Source organism: Macaca thibetana, chromosome 13 (assembly GCF_024542745.1).
Source record: "Macaca thibetana thibetana isolate TM-01 chromosome 13, ASM2454274v1, whole genome shotgun sequence".
Taxonomy (NCBI): Eukaryota; Metazoa; Chordata; class Mammalia; order Primates; family Cercopithecidae; genus Macaca; species Macaca thibetana.
Window position 1 is genome coordinate 53,245,303 of NC_065590.1, and position 15,914 is coordinate 53,261,216.

At 39.2% G+C, this 15,914-nt stretch overlaps 3 protein-coding genes across 8 annotated transcripts in view; 1 reads left to right on the forward strand and 2 right to left on the reverse strand.

Annotated features, from left to right (window-relative positions):
* ACYP2 (acylphosphatase 2) overlaps window positions 1-15,914 on the reverse strand; it is a 914,175-nt gene that overhangs the window by 601,620 nt on the left and 296,641 nt on the right. The window lies entirely within an intron of this gene.
* ASB3 (ankyrin repeat and SOCS box containing 3) overlaps window positions 1-15,914 on the forward strand; it is a 188,975-nt gene that overhangs the window by 141,199 nt on the left and 31,862 nt on the right. The gene's annotated exons all lie outside the window — the stretch shown is intronic.
* CHAC2 (ChaC glutathione specific gamma-glutamylcyclotransferase 2) overlaps window positions 1-15,914 on the reverse strand; it is a 709,760-nt gene that overhangs the window by 63,668 nt on the left and 630,178 nt on the right. The gene's annotated exons all lie outside the window — the stretch shown is intronic.

Below are 15,914 nucleotides of genomic sequence, written 5' to 3' on the forward strand. Positions count from 1 at the left end.
TAGTAGAGACAGGGTTTCACCAGGCTGGTCTCAAACTCCTGGCCTCAAGTGATCTGTCTGCCTCCAGCCTCCCAAAGTGATGGGATTATAGGTGTGAGCCACCCCACCTGGCCTCTTAAACTTATACATTTTAGTTTGAATATTTGGGTTTTGGTTAATCTGAGTATCTGGGACCCACTTTATGCATAACTTTCATGATCTCATAGGATTTTCTTGTGTGCCCCATTAAGTTTTGTCTTTTTAAAGAGAAGAGCTGTAATTACTTTAGTTGACCTTCAGTGAGATTGCACTGATGACTTTTATTTGCCCTTCTCTATCCCAAATCTTAACGCCATTACAGAGCTGAACATTTCTTATTAGACCAGAATATAACAATTTTGGATTGCGTGCACGTGTGCATGTGCATGTGTACGTGTGTGTGTGTATTCAGTACGATGATGGTCTTTTTTGGCCTTCATCTTATCTTTTGGATGAACAATGTGTTTGGTTCTTACGATCACAGCAGCTAAGCTCATGCCTCATTACCTTATAAGTGTAGTTTGAATTAAGCCATATAATGTAGTACCCCTGTTAACCCTGAAACACCTTAAAATTAATGATATTCCTTGGGAGCTGCGCAGTATGTTTCATGCCATCTATAGGTTCAGATAAATGAAATTAGGTGGGAAAGATCTTAAATAGGTTTTTAGATTTTCCAAGATTAGCTGAAATTTTAGGGGGGCAGACCCTTTTTTCTCCTTAGATTTCTACAAAATCAGTCAATAACACTAATTGACCATTTTGTTATATAGAGAGCACTAAATAGATCCTGTTAAACTTACTGAGGAAGCTGAAACATAGACACTATCCTTTGAGAATTTAAAACCTAATGGGGAAAATAGTATTTAGTGGCATTTGCTTCACTGTCTTCTGCTATCTTTGGCAAAGAAGCGTTTTTAATGTATTTTTTTGTATTTTTTATAGACTCATAGAAGGGAAGATTCCTATTTTTTTTCTGCTGTGTCTGGGATAACTGCAAATATGAACTATTATCTCATTCTTGAGTAGTGATATAAATGATTTTTTTCTTTTCCTTTCACAAGTACTCCAAAGTTGTATTTCTAAGGAACTCCACAGTTTGGTTTGCTTTTTATGTCTCAGTTACTCTGTAGAATTTTTTTCTGTGTCAACTTCAGTGATGCTAAGTTCTTAACATGCTGTGTAGCCTACGTGGAGTAATTCCACTACAGCCTGTTTCTTTCTCTCTCACTAATGACTACAAAAAACTGTGGCCAAAATTCAAAACAAAACTACCTGAGGACTCTCAAAGGGACAAAAGCAGATAGATTATGAAAGAGAGTGGTAACTTGATGAAGAGATCCACATGAAAATGAATTTTCCAGTTTCCTTTTCCTCTTTTTTTTTTTTTTTTTTTGAGACAGTCTCGCTGTGTTGCCCAGACTGGAGTACAGTGGTGCGATCTGGGCTCACTGCAGCCTCCATCTCCCGGGTTCAAGTGATTATCCTGTCTCAGCCACCCAAGTACCTGGGATTATAGGCAAGTGCCACCATGCTCAGCTACTTTTTGTATTTTAAAAGAGATGGGGTTTCACCATGTTGGCCAGGCTGGTCTTAAACTTCTGACCTCAAGTGATCTGCCCGCCTTGGCCTCCCAAAGTGCTGGCATGAGCCACTGTGCCTGGCCTCCTTTTTCTTTTGCTTTGTTGCCCTGAGGGCCAACCCTGAACTGGAACTGAGTAGCACCAGTGGCACCAGCAGCTAAAATCAGTCAGTAACATTAATTGTCCAATTGTTTAATATAGAGAGCACTAAACAGATCCTATTAAACTTACTGAGAAAGCTGAAACATAGACACGATAGAAAGCCTGTTTTTCTGGTCAGAGGAATCAGGTAAATGGAACCCTATGGGCCAGAGAATGGTAGGGGAGTCTTGGAGAAGAGAGAGCTTGGAGAAGTGGATACCCTAATTCGGCATATGAATTTGCATATTCCCGACTTACCCCAAGCTTTAAATGCACAAGACAGACCCAAATTGTTTTTTATTTTGTTTTGTTTTTGAGACAGGATCTCATTCTGTTGCCCAGAACAGAGTGCGGTGACATGATCGTGACTCACTGCAGCCTTAACTTTCCTGGACTCAGGTAAATATCCTGCCTCAGCCTCTTGAGTAGCTAGGACGACAGTTGTGCGCCACCGTGCCTGGATTTTTTTTGTTGTTGTTTTTTTTTTTTTTGTAGAGACAGGGTTTGCCGTGTTGCCTAGGCTGGTCTTAAACTCCGAGCTCAAGTGATCTGCCTGCCTTAGCCTCTCAAAGTGCTGGGATTGCAGGCATGAGCCACGGCACCCAGCCAACCCAAAATGTTGAAAGTAAGATTTGAACTATCATCAAAGTCTCAGGCTAGACCCTGAGTGGCACATTCATGGGTCCAGGCTTAAAGCAGGAAAGCAGAGGCTTTTGAGAGCTGAACTGACATTAGAACCACTGTGTAAGGTGAAACAGAAATTGCAGTTTGAACCTAACTAGGTTATATGCTTGCTGAAATAAACAAACGAAAAAACTAGTGTTCTTCAAAGGATTATAACGAGACCCAGGACTCAGAATTTATATAGCATGTAAATGTTAATTCACAATGTCCAGGAGGCAACCTAAAATTATTTGGCATATGAAGAACTGATAAAACATGACTAAATCTCATGGTTTGAAAAAGCAATTAATAGAAGCCAGTGCTGAGATGGTACAGATGTTAGAAATATCAGATACTTGAAAGCAGCTCTTACAACAGTGCTTCATGAGGCTAACATACTGGAAAAAATGAAAAGGTAGAAATTCTCAGCTGAGAATTAGAAACTATAAAAAAACTAAAAAAATACAATAATCTGAAATAAAAAAATTTACTACATGTACTCCATAGCAGAATGAAAGATATAGGAAAGAGTAAATTAACTTAAAAGTAAACCAGTAGAAATTATTAACACAGGAGAAGACATGCTCTCTGGCAGCTGGAGTGTGCAGGCTGGCCTGGCACAACCATGCAGCTTCTGGAGTTTCTGTTGGTTAGAGATTCAGGAATAGCTTGGTGGGCAGTTCTGGCTTGGACGTTTCTCTTATAGTTGCATTAAATATTAGTTGAAGCTACAGTCATTAGCAAACTTGACAGGAGCCAGAGGATCAACTTCCACAGAGGCTTACTGACATGGATCACTCATATGGCTGGGTGTTGGCAGGAAACCTCGGTTTCTCTCTATAAAAGCCTCTCCACAGGATGGCTGGAATATCCTCATGGCATGGTAGCAGATTCCCTCAGAGGAAGAGATCCAAGAGAGAACAAGATAGAAGTCATAGTGACCTGGTTCATTGAAATTATGGCTGTCACCTCCACAGATCACATACACAAGCCCTGATTCAATATGGAAAGACTGTACAAAAGCACAAATATGAGGAGGAGAGGATCATTGGGAGCAATCTTGGAGGCTAGCTGTCTCACACATTATCTCTGAAATTGCTATTTTTTTATTTTGAAATTTTTTTTTTTTTTTTTTTTTTTTGAGACGGAGTCTCACTCTGTCGCCCAGGCTGGAGTGCAGTGGCCGGATCTCAGCTCACTGCAAGCTCCGCCTCCCGGGTTTACGCCATTCTCCTGCCTCAGCCTCCCGAGTAGCTGGGACTATAGGTGCCCGCCACCTCGCCCGGCTAGATTTTTTGTATTTTTTTTAGTAGAGACGGGGTTTCACCGTGTTAGCCAGGATGGTCTCGATCTCCTGACCTCGTGATCCGCCCGTCTCGGCCTCCCAAAGTGCTGGGATTACAGGCTTGAGCCACCGCGCCCGGCCTTATTTTGAAATTTTTAAACATACGTAAAAGTAGAGAGATTGGTACAATGAACTCCCATAGACCCATCATTCATACTCAGTAGTGATCAAGGAAATGAATGCCATCATTTTATTCTTTGCAAATATCCCTGAGAAACACATGCTCTTCCCACCTCCAGCCTTCATCCAAACATCTTATACTAACTTTCTTTAAATTTCAGTGTTCCAGGCTCTCTCCTTCTCCCCTCTTTCTAGTATGTTTATGGGGTAGAGGCAAGACCATTACAAAGAAAGAAGGCCCTTTATGCTGGGCATCTAGGCTTTTTCAGACATCCTGTGAAACCTAGGCAGAGTCTCCCAAGCCTCTGCTCTTACACTCTGCACCCACAGGCTTAACACCATGACCATGAAGAAGCCACCATTATGACTTGCACTCTCTGAAGCAGTGGCCTGAGCTGTACCTGGGCCCCTTTGAGCCATGGCAGGAGCAGCTAGGATGCAGGGGCTAGTGTCCCAAGGCCGTGGAGCAGTGGGGCACTGGGCCTGGCCCATGAAACAATTCAGTCCTCCTAGGCCTCTGGGCCTGTGATGGGTGAGGCTGCTGGGAAGATCTCTGAAATGCCTTTGAGGCCTTCCACCACCCCCGGTGGTTTTTGCTATTAGCACTTGGCTCCTTTTTACTTAACGCAGATTTCCGAAGTCTGCTTGAATTCCTTTCCTGAAAATAGGCTTTTCTTTTCTACCATTTGCCAGGCTGCAACTTTTCCAAACTTTTATACTCTGCTTCTCCTTTAAATGTAAGTTCCAACATTAGGTTATTTCTTTGCTGATGCATATGAGCGTAGGTTCTTACAAGCAGACAGGCTACCTCTTGAACACTTTACTGCTTCGAAGTTTCTTCCACCAGATACCCTAAATCATCACTCTCAAGTTCAAAGTTCTACAGATCTCCAGAGCAGGGGCACAGTGCGTCCAGGTTCTTTGCTAAGGCATAACAAAAGTGACCTTTGCTCTAGTTCCCAGTAAGCTCTGCTTTTCCATCTGAGACCTTGTCAGCCCAGCCTTTACTATTATTCACTATCACCACTTTGGTGACAGTCATTTAACCAGTCTCCAGGGAGTTCCAAACTTTCACTCATCTTTCTGTGTTCTTCTGAGCCCTCCAAACTCTTCCACCCTCTGCCCATTACCCAGTTCCCAAGTTGTTTCCACATTTTTAGGTGTCTTTATAGCAGTGCCCTACTCTTCAGTCCCAATTTTCTGTATTAGTTCGTTCTTGCATTGCTATAAAGAAATATACCTGAGACTAGGTAATTTATAAAGAAAAAGGTTTAATTGGCTCACAGTTCCACAGGTTATACAGGAACCATGATGTTGGTGTCTGCTCAGCTTTTGGAGACACCTCAGGAAACATAATCATGGCAGAAGGTGAAGTGAGAGCAGGCCACTTCTTACACGGCAGGAGCAAGAGAGTGAGTGTGGGAGGTGCCACATACTTTTAAACAACCAGATCTCACAAGAACTCACTACTGTGAGGACACTACTGAGAGGGATGGTGCTAAACCATTTATGAGAAACCCATCCCCATGATCCAGTCACCTCCCACCAAGCCCCACCTTCAACCCTGGGGATTACAATTCATCATGAGATTTGGGTGGGGGCACAGATCCAAACCACTTCAGTAGATCTAGGGTGGGACCTGATGTTCTGCATTTCTTTCTTTTTCTTTTCTTTCTTCCTTTTTTTTTTTTTTTGAGACAAGAGTCTCACTCTATCACCCAGGCTGGAGTACAGTGACACCATCTAGACTCACTGCAACCACCACCTCCCGGGTTTACGCATTTCTCATGCGTCAGCCTCCTGAATAGCTGGGATTACAGGTATGTGCCACCATACCTGGCTAATTTTTGTATTTTTAGTAGAGATGGGGTTTCACCATGTTGGCCAGGCTGGTCTCAACTCCTAAGCTCAAGTGATCTGCCCCCCTCAGCCTCTCAAAAGTGTTGGGATTACAGGCGTGAGCCACTGTGCCCAGCATACTCTTCATTTCTTTCTTTCTTTCTTTTTTTTTTTTTTGAGACGAAGTCTTGCTCTGTCACCCAGGTTGGAGTGCAGTGATGCGATCTTGGCTCACTGCAAGCTCCGCCTCCTGGGTTCACACCATTCTCCCACCTCAGCCTCCCGAGTAGCTGGGACTACAGGTGCCCACCATCACGTCTGGCTAATTTTGTTTTTGTGTTTTTAGTGCAGACGGGGGTTTCACCATGTTAGCCAGGATGGTCTTGAACTCTTGACCTCAAGTGATCTGCCGGCTTCAGCCTCCCAGAAGTGCTGGGATTACAGGCGTGAGCCACCGTGCCCAGGCCATATTCTGCATTTCTAATAAGCTAACAAGGTGGTGCCAATGCTGCTGATCCACAGACCACACTGTGAGTAGCAAGAGTGTAGAGCTGTGCTGCCCAGATTGGTAGCCACCAGCCACATGTGGCTATTTAAATTAATTAAAATTAAGTAGCATTATAAATTACTTCTTCAGTTTCCCTAGCCACCCTTCAAGTGCTCCAGAATCATGTGTGGCTAGCTACCCTACCGAATAGTACATCATCACAGAAATTTCCGCTGCATGGCGGTGGTATAGAGAATTGACTCATAGTAACTCTCCCGCAGCTACTTTTTAGACCAGAACAATTATTTATTCACAGCAAAAGAAGACCTGGGCAGGGTAAACAGCAACAGGTTACTTATAGTATGTATTTCCTCTTTCTGGAACGGACAACCCAGTGTTCCCAAAGACAATATGGAAGGTTGTTTGGTTAGCTCAGCACCTGAGCAAAAGAGGTTGGATATGTTTACCAGATTGTGAGAATGGATGAATTGCTTTTCTTCACACTAGAAGTATATTTTTCTTAATAACTAGTATTGGGCATAAGAATCAGGGCTGAGAATGCTGGGGGAAGACATCCTATTAAGAAACTGCCTTTTGGCCGGGTGCGGTGACTTATGCATGTAATCCCAGCACTTTGGGAGGGCGAGGCGGGCGAACCACGAGATCAAGAGATCGAGACCATTCTGGCTAACATGCTGAAACCCTGTCTCTACTAAAAATGCAAAAAGTTAGTCGGGCATGGAGGCACGCTCCTGTAGTCCCAGCTACTCAGGAGGTTGAGCCAGGAGAATGGCATGAACCCGGGAGGTGGAGCTTGCAGTGAGCCGAGATTGCGCCACCGCACTCCAGCCTGGGCAACAGAGCAAGACTCCGTCTCAAAAAACAAAACAAAACAAAAACACAAAAGAAGCTGCCTTTTGACTCCTTTTTAAAGACATAATATTTTGTCTGTCTGTTTACATATCTGCTTCTTCATTAGACTGTAAGCTCCTTGAGAGCAGGGATTTGCCCTGGATCTGACTCCTATTAGACATTCAAAATATATTTGTGAGTTAATGAATCAATAATTATATCAGATTAGCATATTTATTATATCTTAGTCTTCTTCAGTGCCTTGTAGAGAGAGAAGGATGGAGCATGATTCTTGGGCTTGGATGAGTCACAGATGTATAGTGGCTGTGTGACTTCAGGTATTTCACTTCATTCTGCTAAATCTCATTCCATTATCTTTAAAATATGGATAGTAATAACACTTAAGCTTGCTTTAGAAAATTATTTTGAGGATCAAATGAACTAACAGTTGTGAAATGCTTTGTAATTTATAATTATTATCTTTAAAAAACCCTAGTTTTTTTGGGTGAGAGGGTCTTCGGTCTCAATGTCCATATACATACAGATCACCTTGCACAGGTGTCTGTCTTGTTCTCTCATTCTAGGGTATTGCCTGTTTGGAACATCCACTCATATTTTCAAACTGTCCCTCTCTGGCCAACTAGCTTTTGCAATTTAAAATATTTACAAATGTTTAACAAATTTAAAAGTTAAAAAAAAATTAAAGAAATTATCCACACAGAAGTACGGAAAAGAAAAAAGATTGAAGAGAAAAACAAGAGCCTCCGGGAACGAAGGTTCAATATCAACAGGTCTAACATTCATGTCATTAAAATCCAGAAGCAGAGGAGATTGGGCACAGAAAAAATATGTAAATTAATAATTGCTAAAAACTTCCTATTATTGGATAAAGATATAAATTTACAGATTTAAGAAGCCTGTTAAACCCAAACAGGATAAACTCACAGAAAGGCATGATCAGAAAAATCAAACTGCTATAAACCAAATGTAAAGGAGACCTAGTCTCTCCCCGGATCAAAGAAGAAAAAGAAAAACAAAAGTAAAGGGGAAGCAGTATGGTGTACAGTAGTCCTTGGTCACAGACATGAGTTAACAAACTTTGTTTTTGTTTTTGCATCTCTTAGTAATTTTGCTCCTTGAAGTGGCCATGTAGGCATAATTACAATTTTTTTGTGTATGGCTATTGAAAGGGCATATGAAGTATTTTCTTTCATGTGAGACTTGTAATTGAACCAATATATTATTTGGTCGATTTTCAGTGAGTAGTCATTGGAAAATGCTATATTTTTAGCCTTTAAAAAATAAAGTCAAAACATCAAAATATCTGTTTTAGGAGTGTGTATTCTCTTAGTCTGTCTTTTATTTTTCATTCTAGAATTGGGCCACACCTTATTCTATAAAATAGAACATAGCAAACTTTAAGGACAAAGAGACTTAGAATTTGGTTGTGGGAATTTTGTCAAAAATATCAAGGTTCAGAATTTACCAAAGTAGGATCACAGATCAATGTGAAATAATAGTCACTTATGTCAACTAGAGTGATAATTAAATGGCTTTAGAAGGCAAATGCAGAAAGTTATATAGTTGTAGAAAAACCTTAGTTCTTTATTAGAGAGTTTTCATAAGTAATCAAATAGAATAAAGACAACATGAAGCACAGGGAATCATCTTGATAAAATGCAGAATCTTTGTTTTTTTAGACCAGTTACCTAAAAAGTGAAGGAAAACCTTTCATTATTTCTAAAACTAAATACTACATTTTTATTATCTAATGTCTGGCTGGTTGCTTATACAGTTCCTGTATGTGTAATGGGAAACTCATTTATTTTGAGTTTCTGTTTGAAGCTTTGCCAATTAGGCAAGAAAATGATCATTTTCCCAGTAGGTTTTGCTTTAGTATGTCAAGAGGGTCATATAACCAGTGTCTGAGGGAAAAAAATTGAAGCTGAAAAATATGTTTTTGGTTATTTCTTTTTTTTTTTTAATTAATTTATTATTATTATACTTTAAGTTGTAGGGTACATGTGCATAACGTGCAGGTTTGTTACATATGTATACTTGTGCCATGTTGGTGTGCTGCACCCATCAACTCGTCATTTACATCAGGTATAACTCCCAATGCAATCCCTTCCCCCTCCCCCCTCCCCATGATAGGCCCCGGTGTGTGATGTTCCCCTTCCTGAGTCCAAGTGATCTCATTGTTCAGTTCCCACCTATGAGTGAGAACATGCGGTGTTTGGTTTTCTGTTCTTGTGATAGTTTGCTAAGAATGATGGTTTCCAGCTGCATCCATGTCCCTACAAAGGACACAAACTCATCCTTTTTGATGGCTGCATAGTATTCCATGGCGTATATGTGCCACATTTTCTTAATCCAATCTGTCACTGATGGACATTTGGGTTGATTCCAAGTCTTTGCTATTGTGAATAGTGCTGCAATAAACATACGTGTGCATGTGTCTTTATAGCAGCATAATTTATAATCCTTTGGGTATATACCCAGTAATGGGATGGCTGGGTCATATGGTACATCTAGTTCTAGATCCTTGAGGAATCACCATACTGTTTTCCATAATGGTTGAACTAGTTTACAATCCCACCAACAGTGTAAAAGTGTTCCTATTTCTCCACATCCTGTCCAGCACCTGTTGTTTCCTGACTTTTTAATGATCACCATTCTAACTGGTGTGAGATGGTATCTCATTGTGGTTTTGATTTGCATTTCTCTGATGGCCAGTGATGATGAGCATTTTTTCATGTGTCTGTTGGCTGTATGAATGTCTTCTTTTGAGAAATGTCTGTTCATATCCTTTGCTCACTTTTTGATGGGGTTGTTTGTTTTTTTCTTGTAAATTTGTTTGAGTTCTTTGTAGGTTCTGGATATTAGCCCTTTGTCAGATGAGTAGATTGCAAAAATTTTCTCCCATTTTGTAGGTTGCCTGTTCACTCTGATGGTAGTTTCTTTTGCTGTGCAGAAGCTCTTTAGTTTAATGAGATCCCATTTGTCAATTTTGGCTTTTGCTGCCGTTGCTTTTGGTGTTTTAGACATGAAGTCTTTGCCCATGCCTATGTCCTGAATGGTACTACCTAGGTTTTCCTCTAGGATTTTTATGGTACTAGGTCTAACATTTAAGTCTCTAATCCATCTTGAATTAATTTTCGTGTAAGGAGTAAGGAAAGGATCCAGTTTCAGCTTTCTACTTATGGCTAGCCAATTTTCCCAGCACCATTTATTAAATAGGGAATCCTTTCCCCATTTCTTGTTTCTCTCAGGTTTGTCAAAGATCAGATGGCTGTAGATGTGTGGTATTATTTCTGAGGACTCTGTTCTGTTCCATTGGTCTATATCTCTGTTTTGGTACCAGTACCATGCTGTTTTGGTTACTGTAGCCTTGTAGTATAGTTTGAAGTCAGGTAGCGTGATGCCTGCAGCTTTGTTCTTTTGACTTAGGATTGTCTTGGAGATGCGGGCTCTTTTTTGGTTCCATATGAACTTGAAGCAGTTTTTTCCAATTCTGTGAAGAAACTCATTGGTAGCTTGATGGGGATGGCATTGAATCTATAAATTACCTTGGGCAGTATGGCCATTTTCACGATATTGATTCTTCCTATCCATGAGCATGGTATGTTCTTCCATTTGTTTGTGTCCTCTTTGATTTCACTGAGCAGTGGTTTGTAGTTCTCCTTGAAGAGGTCCTTTACATCCCTTGTAAGTTGGATTCCTAGGTATTTGATTCTCTTTGAAGCAATTGTGAATGGAACTTCATTCCTGATTTGGCTCTCTGTTTGTCTGTTACTGGTGTATAAGAATGCTTGTGATTTTTGCACATTAATTTTGTATCCTGAGACTTTGCTGAAGTTGCTTATCAGCTTAAGGAGATTTTGGGCTGAGACAATGGGGTTTTCTAAATATACAATCATGTCATCTGCAAACAGGGACAATTTGACTTCTTCTTTTCCTAACTGAATACCCTTGATTTCTTTCTCTTGCCTAATTGCCCTAGCCAGAACTTCCAACACTGTGTTGAATAGGAGTGGTGAGAGAGGGCATCCCTGTCTTGTGCCAGTTTTCAAAGGGAATTTTTCCAGTTTTTGCCCATTCAGTATGATATTGGCTGTGGGTTTGTCATAAATAGCTCTTATTATTTTGAGGTACGTTCCATCAATACCAAATTTATTGAGAGTTTTTAGCATGAAGGGCTGTTGAATTTTGTCAAAAGCCTTTTCTGCATCTATTGAGATAATCATGTGGTTCTTGTCTTTGGTTCTGTTTATATGCTGGATTATGTTTATTGATTTGCGAATGTTGAACCAGCCTTGCATCCCAGGGATGAAGCCCACTTGATCATGGTGGATAAGCTTTTTGATGTGTTGCTGAATCCGGTTTGCCAGTATTTTATTGAGGATTTTTGCATCGATGTTCATCAGGGATATTGGTCTAAAATTCTCTTTTTCTGTTGTGTCTCTGCCAGGCTTTGGTATCAGGATGATGTGGGCCTCATAAAATGAGTTAGGGAGGATTCCCTCTTTTTCTATTGATTGGAATAGTTTCAGAAGGAATGATACCAACTCCTCCTTGTACCTCTGGTAGAATTCAGCTGTGAATCCATCTGGTCCTGGACTTTTTTTGGTTGGTAGGCTATTAATTATTGCCTCAATTTCAGAGCCTGCTATTGGTCTATTCAGGGATTCAACTTCTTCCTGGTTTAGTCTTGGAAGAGTGTAAGTGTCCAGGAAATTATCCATTTCTTCTAGATTTTCCAGTTTATTTGCGTAGAGGTGTTTATAGTATTCTCTGATGGTAGTTTGTATTTCTGTGGGGTCGGTGGTGATATCCCCTTTATCATTTTTAATTGCGTCGATTTGATTCTTCTCTCTTTTCTTCTTTATTAGTCTTGCTAGTGGTCTGTCAATTTTGTTGATCTTTTCAAAAAACCAACTCCTGGATTCATTGATTTTTTGGAGAGTTTTTTGTGTCTCTATCTCCTTCAGTTCTGCTCTGATCTTAGTTATTTCTTGCCTTCTGCTAGCTTTCGAATGTGTTTGCTCTTGCTTCTCTAGTTCTTTTAATTGCGATGTTAGAGTGTCAATTTTAGATCTTTCCTGCTTTCTCTTGTGGGCATTTAGTGCTATAAATTTCCCTCTACACACTGCTTTAAATGTGTCCCAGAGATTCTGGTATGTTGTATCTTTGTTCTCATTGGTTTCAAAGAACATCTTTATTTCTGCCTTCATTTCGTTATGTACCCAGTAGTCATTCAGGATCAGGTTGTTCAGTTTCCATGTAGTTGAGCGGTTTTGATTGAGTTTGGTTATTTCTTTCAATAAGTAAGCATTTTAAAATTTGGATTGCCCACAATCACATAACTAAAATTAATTAAATTAATTAGAGTCACCAATTATAAAGCAAGGACAATTGAATATAATCTTAATTTTAAAATAGCTGTCATATGCTGTTTTTTCCTTTTTTTTTTGAGACAGAGTCTCTTGCTCTGTGGCCCAGGCTGGAGTGCAGTGGCGTGATCTTGGCTCACTGCAACCTCTGCCTTCTGGGTTCAGGCGTTTCTCATGCCTCAGCCTCCTGAGTAGCTGGAATTACAGGTGTATGCCACCACACCTGGCTAATTTTTGTATTTTTAATAAAGATGGGGTTTCGCCATGTTGGTCAGGCTGATCTCAAACTCCTGGCCTCAAGTGATCTGTCTGCCTTGGCTTTTTAAAGTGTGGAATTACAGGTGTGAGCCACCACGCCCAGACCTTCTTTCTTTTCTTAATGCGACATACATGAATTTCCTGTATCACTTTTACCAGTTATTAATAAGAGTTCAAATTTGGTCACAATACTGGTACCAGGTAACTTAGAAGACTTAATTTTCCAAAATTAATTATTTGATATTCTAATTTTTAGGGATTTGGTAACAGATAAGTTTAGTGGTGTAAATTTAAAATTTTTATTTTTATAGCCACAATGTGTTATGATAGTGTTAATTTGGTATGATTGTTGTAATTAACACCTATCTGACTTCAGGTGTTAATGGCTAAAAGACTTTCCTTTTCTCATTTGTATGTTTCCTAGTATTTCTCTGAAATCTATTAATTTAGTATTTTTGGTCTTTCTTGCACTATTGACCTGTTGTATTCTAATAAACTTTTATCTACTTTTATAAATAGTACAACTAATACCAAAAGGTGATGAAATTGATAGGTAACAGCTTTGGGTTTTCATTATTATTGTTGTGGTTTTGAGATAGAGTTTCACTCTGTTACCCAGGCTGGAGTACAGTGGTGCAGTCATTGCTCACTGCAGCCTCAAACTTATGAGGTCAAGTGATCCTCCTGCCTTGGCCTCCTAAAGTGCCCCAGGTTTTAAGTTTTCTCTTCCTTATTATTTTTTCAGCTAATTCAACTTTTAAGTTCAGTATCAGTGTTCTGAAACATTTTTGGTAAGTATTCTTTGTGAGGGTGACCTTTACCTCCTTTCACCACTCCCAGGGATGATGGAAAGGTGTCTCTTCCACTACTGTACAGATCCTGCAACAAAAGCAGTTTTTGTCCTTTGGAGCTAAAAAGTTAGCAGGTATATTGATATGAAGCCAGTCTTTCAAGAGTAATTGAGTAATCCATCTCGAATGAGGAAATATAAGAAAAAGCTTCCTCCAAATGGAATGGGGAGGGGAGAGGGAAGTTGAGAAGTTTTAGGACTGAGCAAATATGAATGCCTTTTATATATGGCCATAGAAGTAAATTGTGGCTTAGCTCACCTGATTTTATCTGTTTTTCTAATTGATACTAATCATTGTTATTATATTAGTTTCACAGAATTCATTGTGTTCATTCTAGCCCCCATGTCGTGTGGGCACATCTGACAAAACTGAATGTCTTCATGTTGTTTTCAGCTAATGGTCAAAAGCCATTCAGTAACACTCACTATTTGGCCTGTTATAATTCATCTGATAAATTGGTTGGATATTTTGTTTGCTAATTGAGCATAAAATGCTGAAGATATTTGCCCATTTTTATTTGTTTAAAAGAAATTTTTTTTTCTTGTTGAATTTTCTCTTACTCTTCTTTTATATGTGAGCACTGTTTTTCTGCACAGTTTCGAACTTCAAGGAGCAGAGTGGTAGAAAATGTACAAACCCCCAAAATAAGGTCTAGACATTGGATCTTAATTTTTAAATCTCTCCTCTCAGTATCTGATGTTGTTCACTTTTTATATAATATACGGTCTCTCTATGTCACAATTAACTCTTGAGATTTATGTTAAACAAGACAGACTTTTGTTTAAATCTCGGGTACTTGAAGAGTTTTCTCAATTTGATATTAGGGCTATGGAGAGAATTTGTTGAAGTGTTAAGAGAAATACATACTAATTTATATTTTAACGAGAGGTTATCCGTGCTCAAAGATTTACTGTGTACTTAGTGACATGTAATAATCAAGGTCATATAGAACCCTGAAGTTGAAGTTGCTTGTGTTTTTGTAGTGTGCACACGTGTATTTGAGACCTTCTTTAATAACTTTCCCAGAAGCTCAGGGCATGCTGACGAAACTCTTTGCTTCTCCAGTTTATTTTGTGTTTATTTTATTCTTCAAATAAATGGTAGTTTTCTGGGAAAAGGGTCTATATTGTAGCACTCTGCCGTTTTATAAGGCTTTTGGGATTTGCTCTTGCCCCTTCTAATACAAGGCGATGTGAATAATTGGAAGAGGTTTAGAGCAATTTTCTAAAGTGTGTTTTGGTAGAATACTAATTCTGTAGATTGTTAATAGATATCATATGGGATCAAAGGGGTTGTATTGTTAAATAAGTTTGGGAAGTACAGGATTAAATAATATTGAATATTTTTCTTTTGTGGAGGGCTTTTGAGAATTTTTCTTATTGAAGTGTGCTTTGTGAATTCCTAAAAGAGGAATGGATCTACAAAGATTTGAAAAGTCCAGAAACATAGGATAGAACTTATATTTAAGTATATATACAATTGTTCTTGTGTTTACAGAGTTTAGGGCATTTTATACTTTTGTTTGCTTTTTTCAGATTAATGATTGGACCCATTGCTTTAATTTTAAAGGTACTTCTTCTGAAAGGTATCTGGAGGTTGAATAAAAACATAGAGCATATAATTGGAAATGTAACTAACATACTGTTTAAAAACACACTCATCCTATCTTTCTTTCTCAGACTCACTGTATACTGTGTAAGATTTCTCAATTTTTTTCACTGGAGAGTATTTTTCATATGGATCATTTTCAGGAACTAAAGTTCCGTGTAACCTACTTTGGAAAACATAGGTCTGGCTTTAAAATATTCTTCAATTTGACTGTATCATGAAGTGTTCAGTTTTCATAGTAGAGAAGAGATATTGCAGCAATTTGCAATGTCATATTCACTGTTAGATTTTAGTTTGATATTTTTATACCAGTTCTGCCAATTACTAGCTTTGTGACTCAGCTTCAGTTTTTGCATCTGCAATGGAGATAATAATAGAACTTAATTAATTTTAAGATGTAGTACCATAAATTAAATTTTTGTTCATTAAAAAGTTTTTAAATTTTTTAAAATACCATTATAAATGTAAGGCCAGTCACGGTATCATACCTTTTGGGAGACCAAAGCAGGAGGATTGCTTGAGGCCAGGTGTTCGAGACCAGCCTGGGCAACATAGTGAGAGTCTGTCTCTACAAAAAAATTTTAAAATTAGCCAGGCATAGTGGCATGTACCTGTAGTCCCACCTAGTCAGAAGGCTGAAGTGGGCAGATCACTGGAGCCCAAGAGTTCAGTTACAGTGAGCCTTGATTGTGCCACTGCATACCAGCCTGGGCCACAGAGCAAGACCCTGTCTCTAGAAAAATAAATAAATTTAAC